This window comes from Lycium ferocissimum, chromosome 10 (genome assembly GCF_029784015.1).
Source record: "Lycium ferocissimum isolate CSIRO_LF1 chromosome 10, AGI_CSIRO_Lferr_CH_V1, whole genome shotgun sequence".
NCBI classification, from domain to species: Eukaryota; Viridiplantae; Streptophyta; class Magnoliopsida; order Solanales; family Solanaceae; genus Lycium; species Lycium ferocissimum.
The window spans coordinates 3,546,018-3,555,454 of record NC_081351.1 but is presented as its reverse complement, the minus strand read 5'-3'; the positions used below and the strand labels follow the sequence as shown (position 1 = coordinate 3,555,454).

Genomic DNA, 9,437 nt, shown 5'->3' with positions numbered 1-9,437 from the left:
GGAATTCTTTTCTTGGAATCTGAGTCACATTATTTACTAGATCAACAATATTTTGTGACATCGAATGATGCATATAAACAACACTTTTCCCTTTGTTGATTTTTTGCCCACTGATCATCTCATAGTCTGTCAATGTCTTCATAATCAATCTCATTGACTGTTCATCTGCAGAGGTAAAAATTATTGTATCATCGGCATATGCCAAGTGATTGATATAGGGACTCCACTTTGGCATTCCAAACTCTTTGAATCCCTCTTTACCATGCAATGCATTTAAGGCTTTAGTTAAACATTCAGCAACCAGTATAAATAGCGTGGGAGATAAAGGATCTCCTTGTTTAACCCCTCTTGTGGATCTGAAAAAACCTTTTGGCTGTCCATTTATCAGAATTGAATACCAATTATTAGATATAATCCTGAATACCATATCAATCATCCTTTCTCCAAATCCCATCTTCCTTAGCACCTTGGTCAAGAATAACCAAGATACTCTGTCATAAGCTTTTGTCATGTCAAGCTTAATGACTACATTAGCAGGCTTACCTCATCCTTAAATCATGTACTATCTCTTGCACGAACAAAATATTCTCTATAATGCTTCTACCCTTGACAAATCCTGCATTGTCGAGGGGAAATAAGATCAGTAATAGCTCTACCATTCTATCATGAATTATTCTAGAAAAAAAAATCTTACCGGTAATGTTACTCAACCTTACGGGCCTCAAAGTCCGAGAAAGTAGTAATCTCTTTCTTTTTTGGAATCAACACCAAATTAGTGCATGTAATATATCTGGGAAGTTCATGGCCACAAAAGAAAGATCTCACCATCTTGGTCATATCCTTGCCAATAATATCCCAGCATGCCTGAAAGAATCTACCAGTATATCCATCCCGGCCTCCAAGATCGTCAAACATTCAAACCAAAAAACAGCCTTTTAACCCCCTTCTCTGGGTAGTTCATGCATTTTTTCATTCCGAGCATCGTTGATCATTTTGGGTATGTGCTTAAGAATCTCAAAGTCATGAAATATTTTTCATCGAATTGATTAGTGCCAGAATCTAATGGCCTCTCCCGGCTACATCATCCTCTCGCTTCTAGCCATACTCCACCACTATCCTGAATTCTTTTAAGTTGTAATCTCTTCCTTTTTCCATTAACATGAGCATGAAAAAATTTGGTATTTCTATCCCCATCTTTAAACCATTGCATCCCTGCCTTCTGCTTCTAAAACTTCTCCTCAATAGCATAAAACCTTATCAAACTGTACCGACTTTCGTAATTTCGCTCATTCAAACCATCGGGATGTTGTTCAAATTCTTGTTCATGGATCTGGACCTCCTCCTCCAATGTAGCAATTTGTTTTAAAATATCACCATAGGTTTCCTGCTCCATATAGAAAGGGCCTTACCGACCTTTTTTAACTTCTCGATGGAAGTTAATGTAAGTGATCCGAGCCGTAGTTTAGAACCCAGTTATGCTTCACTACCTCCTGAAACTTGTGATGCTCCACCCAAAAATTCAAAAACCTGAAAGATTTTTGAATAGGCCTAGTGTCTTGATTCAGGTTAATCAACAATGGAGAATGATCTGAACCTTGCTTAATAAGGTGCTCCACTTCTAAATTTGGATAAATGTTCTGCATTGCTTGATTCCCTAAACACCTATCCAAGCTTTTAAAAATGCAAGCCTCATCTGACCTTCCATTCCACCGTTAGTTGACAAGAATCAATACAGTGCCTAAAATCTTCAGTCTCTACAAACTGCACTGGAAGTCTACCATATTTTTCTGCAGCTTCAGTAATGACATTAAAATCTCCTCCTACCATCCAAGGGAGATTTATATGAGTAGCAATATCATATAAATCCTCCCACAATGCTTTTCTGGTATCTCTATCGGTACTAGCATAAATCACAGTCATTACAAAATCTTGTCCACTATCCAGTTGAGTAAGTTTGAAGGACAATAGTTGGTCGGTGTCTTTCAAAATTTCCACTTCAATTCCAGCTTCCACGAATATCCAAATCTTCCCATTTATATTGTAAGAAGTAGTCTCCATATTAATCCATAGTCTATACATGTTAATGTGTCTAACATGCTGAAATGGTTCCATGAGTGCTATCACATTGAATTGTTTTTGCCTATGTAAATTGTTTTTGCCTATGTAATAAAACTACTCTTTCAAATTCTTGTTGAGTGTTAACAGACCTTATGTTCCAAATAAGAGAGCAATTCATTGTGAAGTGGATTTGGCAAGTGCTTTCCTTATTTGTACCCTTCCATTTGTCTTAGGGGGTACACTTTTATCTCTTTGTCTGTTATGCCTGTTTTCCTTTTTTGCCTTTGCATCTTGTCTTGGAAAATTATCAATTTTGACAATTTCCTCAAGTATCTTATTTTCTTCCTCCTCATCATCACCAATGTTCATCTCTTGTTTAGTTTCCTTTTTAGAGGATTCATATTGCCTGTTACTGCTCTCTCTACTGTTAGTGTTGTGATGACCTTCTTGAGAAACATTTTTTTCCCATCTGCCTTGTTTGTGGACTCTCCTGTGATTGCCAGCTCTGCTCCTTCTTTGCTAATGTGATTATAATCGTTATTTTCCTTGCTAATAGCTGTATCAAATTGTACATCTTGGGTGTCCGCACCGTCGATAAACCCGTTGATATTGAGTTTGAGGTGTGAACCGTTTGACACCGTGGTGCATCCGTGAAGTTTGATTATCATCGGGAGGTTTTTTAAGAGTCGTTCTTCCATCGGGTTGCCGCTTGCTTGTTCTCCACCGCCGCATCCACTTGATTTCCATGTTGCAAGGAGTTCTTTGAACCACCGAATCATTTTCCACCTCGGTTGTCGTCGTCGTATTGTATCGGGACTTTCTTTGTCCAATATATTTCCTTCTTTTTCCTCCATATTGCTTTGTGTTTTTTTTTATATCTGATTGCTGCCCCTTGTTTGTGTTTCCTTGTTGTTCAATTATGTTTGCACTATCACTCTTATCCTCGATGTTGCATTCTTTGCCTTGATTGAACTTCACTGCATCTTCTTTACTGCCTTTTTCATGCATCTTGCCAAAAGCTTTCTCTACCTAAGGCTTGGTAGTCTCTTTAATCTTCCCACTGCTTGTGTTAAGTTTGTTAGAATCATCTTGCATATCCTCTTGTTAAATCCACCAAAGTGTGTCAAACTTGTTTGTGGTTGTTGGGTCCTTAGCATTGGTATTTCCTTCTTGTTGAACTGCTTCCTTGCCATTGCCCTTATTTTTCTTGTTTTGAACCACATTCCAATTCTCATACACCAACTTACCATTTATGTATACCCCATTCCGTGTTGGTTCAAAGGATAGTTTGTTTCCCATTTGGTTTCTTCGACTTCTCCTTTGCTTTTCCTTTTTCTCGCTTCTTTCTTTTCATCCTTATGCTCCTCCTTTTTCGGCCTATGTTCTGGATGTAATACCCAACATTCTTGTAAATCATGACCTTGCAACTTGCAATGCGTGCAATACTTCGGCAAATAGTCATATTGAATTTTTTGCCACTTTGATCTCACTTCCCCTGTCTGTTCATCCATACAATTAATTTGAATCCTTTTAGGTAGATCCTTTAGTAAATCAACTTCCACTTTAACCCTAGCACAACTAGGTCTTGTTTGATTGTGAGTGGCCTTATCAATTACTAAAGGTGTTCCAACTGCACTTGCTAAAGAAAACATTGATTCTTTGTCAAATAAGTTCGTTAGCAATCCTGGGAATGAGATCCAAGCAATGGCTATGGTTGTTTCCTCTTCGGGATTGAACCATGGATCCCACTTCAAGCATCTTACAGGAAAATATTTGTTTCTCACCCTTATTTCCCAAGCTTTAGACAATAAAGCAGCATAATCCTCTAACAATGAAAGTCTAAGCAATACGTGTCTCTCCTCTAAGTAGCCAATGGTGCAAGTTCCTTTGATCTTTAATTGAATCGACAGTATCTTTCTTAATTCATTCAGATCTGGTCATCCATAATAGAATTTTGCAACAATAGCAAATTGCAAGTTTTGTCTGACAGCAAGTTTCTCAAACTCTTTCTTTGTGTAAGTGATTGTTGGTTCTCCATGAAGAAAAATAATAGTTTTCAGTCTAATTGGGTCCAAAACCACTGGGTTCACTGCATTTTGTAACGCATTCGCATAGTTTCCAATAGTAGGATTGATGTTGGTGTTAGGTGCAGGCAACCCACCCCCCGTAGGAGGTTGGCCGCCGGCCGGCGTAGCCATAACCGACAAACGAATAGGTAAAGTTTTTAGGTTTTCTGTGAGTTTAGGAGTAAAGTTTTTTGTTCAGAACTCTAAAGTGATTATAACTTAATAACATCTATAGTTATGAAATTGTGTAGTGGTAGACAGGAACCCAAATTAAAGAATCTTAATTCATAATCTCTGGACTTCTTTTGTCATCATGTACGATTAAAGTAAATTGTACTCCCTCGTGCTCAAAATAGGTGTATACTTAACCTTTTTGTTTTTGTTCAATATAAGTGTTCACTTACATAATCAAGTAGGAATTAATTTTATTTTTTCAGATTTGCCCTTATTTACTCAATGCAATTAATTAAGGGTAGTTTAGTCAAAACAGTATATATTTTTTAGATGTTAGTATTTTTTTTTAAGGGATGCGTTAAAGGCTAAATGAACACTTATTTTATACTGAAGGGAGTATAACTCGTTTATCAAGGTACCATTTGTTATGACAGGTAATACGAGCCCCGAGTTGATCGGTTCTTGTATCATTCATTGTGCAACTGAACGGAAATTGAGAGAGATACCTTAAATGGCAGTGTTGGAGAAAGTAACCAAAACAAAAAAAGAGAAAACTTGAACATACTCCATCCATCTCGTTTTGTCACGTTTCCATTTTGCACGCCTTTAAAGAAATTATAAATAAAAAGTGTTAGAAACTATAACTAAAAAGTGTTCTTTTTCGCAATTTACCTTAATTCTCTTCATAAATAAGGTTAAGGTAATTTTACTCATATTTGTAACCATAACATCAATCAATAACACTTGTTTGACATCAACAACATATAGTCTGGTCTCACAACTGGGATTTGAGCAGGCTAGAATGTATGCAAACTTTACTCCTATCTTTGTGGGATAGAGAGATTGTTTTAGACGGACTCTTGGCTAATCATAACGTCAACCGATAACACTTGTTTGAACTTTGCGTAATTTATAATTTATATGTTATGTAACTGATATTGTTTACTTCAAGAGTTATTAATATTAAGGAAAAATGAGAAATAAAATATTAATTCTATTTTTATTTTGTAAAATAATAATTATTTTAAAATAAATGCTTTTAATAACTTTTACAACTAATATGGGAAGAAGAGAGCACTACTGAAGAGTTTACAGGTTCCAAAATATTGCGTTGTTCAACAGCTACATGTCACTCCTACCCTCTTTTCCTCTCATGTCACGCCTCTTAATTTATTTGCGTGTACTCCCTCTACGTGTTTATCCACCGGAAAACTAAATTCAAACAAAACTTGAATAAGCGGCACATCACTCACACATATACACCTTGTTTTTTAAAGTAAAAAAAAAATTATTTTTATTGCATAGGTTAGGGAAGGGGAAATGGAGAAGGGATTACAATGTGGGGATTAGAACCCTCACCAACAAGGTGAAGGTTATATATATATATATATATATATATATATGTATACACATGTTTTTATTTAAGTGTTTTAATTTGATTAGACATGAAGTTTTAAATAATATAAAAAAAGAAATCCTGTGATCTTAAATTAAAAATTTATATAATATATTAAAATATCTTTAAAATTCGGGTTATAAACTTGTCATTGCGATTTATGAATTTGTAAACTTTAATAAATCTATAAGAACCATTCTTTTGAGACAAACCAAAAAGAATAGCACACGCTTAAATTGGGACGGAGGAAGTGTATCTATATATATATATATATATATGCATTCCTCCAACCTCCGCCCTTACGCTCCAAAATTAAATAGCAATGGCCATCTCTAATCTTATTGTCAAGCCATTTCCTCTGTTTCAGCCCAAATTCACCATCCAAAGCAATAGGTATGATTACCATAGCAACAAACTAGCCTTGAGGTCTAACTTCCAATGCAACAACAGTCTAAAAACAAACAATATTAGTACTACTGCTTCACTTTTTAACCAACCTAGTCTTTTCAAAGATGAAGATTACAAGCTTTCCTGGCAGGAAGAGCTCAAAAGAGCATACCCTTTTGAGATTTCCACTCAAAAATGGGATGATGATGATGAGAAATTCCAAGCATTGGTTGACAAGAGGTGTGTAGACAATGTGAGGATGTTGATAGTAGACTCAGTGCAATATGCAAAGGCAGGGCATGCTGGAATGGCTCTTGGGATGGCTGAGGTTGCATATTTCTTGTATGGGCATGCCATGAGATATAATCCAACAAGTCCAAAGTGGTTTAATAGAGATAGGTTTGTTTTGAGTGCTGGCCATGGAGGTCTTCTTCATTATGTTTGCCTTCATCTTGCTGGTTTCCAATCTGTTCAGGTATACACAAAATATACAATTTATTGACGTTAGGTTTCTCTTCTACTCCTTCTGGCTCAATTTATGTGGTGCAGTTGGAACTCGAGACTCAAATTTCTTAATTTTGAGTTGAATTCTTACATAAAATCTTTAAATCTTTAAGAATAAAATTTACATAGTTCCCAAACTACATATATGTAACAACAAAACTTCCATAGATAAGGCCTAAAACCAGGACTTGTAGGCCAATCCACTCATATAATGGGGAGATGCATCTCAATTGTATCACTTGCCGTGTCAGTAGATGGCTGGTCTACCTAAATTGTGATATTGGAAAGTGTAAGCCCCCAACTCCGAGAGGACATGAATTTTACAAATCACAAGCACCAAAAAACAAATAAGCTAAGTACAAATCTATAGAAATAGACTAGCAAATTGACGAGTTATGTTTGGCATTAGCATACTTCAACACCAGAAGAGGGCACCCTGTGACATTTCAGATCGTTTCCTGTTTAACTAGTCAAATTACGGTTGATTTTTTCCTTACAAATATAGATGATTCCGATGGTAATAATTACCACTTGGATTCGAGTGTTGTTCTTTGTGCATGTAAGAGAGGATTCTTGCTTTACATTTTGTCAGGATCAGTGAACAGTTTATTGGTCAAAATTACAAGTGAAGTATTGTGTCATTCAGATTGAAGACCTTAAATGCCTATGTAAGCTTGGAAGCCGGACACCCGGGCATCCAGAGAATGTAGTGACCGAAGGCATCGAAGTCACAACCGGTATAACTAAAACCCAGTTTCCTTTCATCTTTTTTGTGATAGAGCTAGAGCTATATTTTCAATTTGGTATAATCTCCATGTTAAAAACGTTCTTCACAGCAAATCATGTTAAAAACGTCCTTGAGTAACAACATTTTTGTAGCTTTTATCAGAATATATCTTACTCTTCTATTATCAATTAGTTGCTGTTAGAGTTTTGATTCACTGAGAAATGAAAGGCGGTTAATGGAAGACATACGTGGCGGTGCACTAGATTGTTAAGTTTCTTTTCAATCTTGCAAAAAATATGGGTACTCATATATTATCCGTCATTCAATCTGTAATTTATCTGTACTCAGCATGAGCGGGTTGGGTGTTTATCTGTTTTTTGTCTAACCCATTTACAACCCGCTCATATTCGATCCGTCCTGCCCACTTGCTAGCACTAGCGAAACCGTAATACCACTAAACTAAAAGCCTCCTGGATAACAAGGAACATTTGTAGAAAGTTGTATGAACAGCCCTTCATAACTTGATTTGACTATATTGGATTTTTCTTTGTAGGATATGACGATATTATTGTTTTCTCAGGAAACCTGATCAGCATGGTATCATAAGTTTCCAATTTTTGTGTTACACTACAGGCCCTTTGGGACAAGGTGTTGCGAATGCGGTTGGCCTTGCTTTAGCAGAAGGTCACTTAGGTGCTAGATTTAATAAGCTTGATGTTGCCATTGTTGATCACAGAACGTAAGTTGGCTGATGACTTATCCTCTTTAATTTGTGGACGGGCCGAACAGCAATTCACTTTGATAATTTTATTCAGGTATTGCATCATGGGTGATGGCTGTGCTATGGAAGGCATATCAAACGAGGCTGCGTCCCTGGCTGCTCATTGGAAGCTGCACAAGTTTACGTTGATATATGATGATAACCATAATACTATTGATGTTAGCACTGACCTTGCACTTTCAGAAGACACATCCGCACGATTTGAAGCTCTAGGATGGCACACTATCACTGTAGATAACTCGCAAGGGAAGCATTCAAGAACGCGTTAATCTCTGCGCATAGTGAGACCGGAAAACCAACTTTCATCCGCGTATGTATTGAGCCTAGACCACAATAGATATGTCAAGAAAATGTCTTCATTCTTCCAAGTTTCCAATTAATCCTTCCTACTGAAACTTTGTATTTTCTGGTGAAAACGACAATAGGGAAATTGTCAAAAAAGGAAGGAACATCAAAGCCTCACCATGGAACCTTTGATGATGATGATGTAAAGCAAATAAAACAGAAAGTTAAATGGCATGATAGAGAACCTTTCCATGTCATTCCTATGGTTTACAGGTAACAATTTTAAGTGCTGCTGTTATGCACCTTATAATTAAAGACAAGGAAGATTGTGCTGTAAGATAGTTGTTATCAGGGAAATGCAAGCTCAAACAGATCTTGGTGGAAGGTTGGAGCAGGAGTGGCACTCTAAACTTTATTATTACGAAAACAATTACCCTGAGGAAGCAGCAGAATTCAAGCTTCTTCTTGCTGATGGGATGCTTCCCGGCTGGGAAAGCTCATTGCCAGTAAAATATGCATCCATCTAGTTGTATACCTCTTAGAAACTAATTCATCTGAAATGTGTTTGTGGTTGCATTCTCAAAGAAGACAAATACATATTCTCATTGGATGTTTGTGCTTGTTGTTTAAAACGTATCATAAGATATAGTATTAGTTATTTACTCTTCTTCAGTCGGAATACTTTATATCTAATATTTGGAACACTATCAACAGAAATTGTCCATGTCTGATCCCGTGGATGCCACCAGAGGATATTCAGGGAAGTGCTTGAATGCGCTTGCTAAATGCGGCTTCCAGGGCTAATTGGGGGTAGTGCAGACCTTGCCAGCTCAAATCAAGCCTATCTCCATAATTGTGGAGACTTCAAGCAGCCCGATTCCCCATGGGGGAGAAACATTAGGTATGGAGTCCGAGAACATGCAATGGCTGGAATTTCCAATGGACTTGCTGTATACGATAAAAATCGGATTTAAGCTAGACCGGTGAGACCGGAATCATGAAGAAAGAACAAGACGAGTTCACGTTGACTTTTCACCGAAGGAAGAAAAGGGGTTTTTT

General features: G+C 36.9%; 1 pseudogene; it reads left to right on the top strand.

The window, feature by feature from the left end:
• Positions 1 to 5,854: 5,854 nt before the first annotated feature.
• On the top strand, positions 5,855 to 9,352 carry LOC132034558 (transketolase-1, chloroplastic-like; annotated as a pseudogene).
• The last annotated feature ends 85 nt before the right edge of the window (positions 9,353 to 9,437 follow it).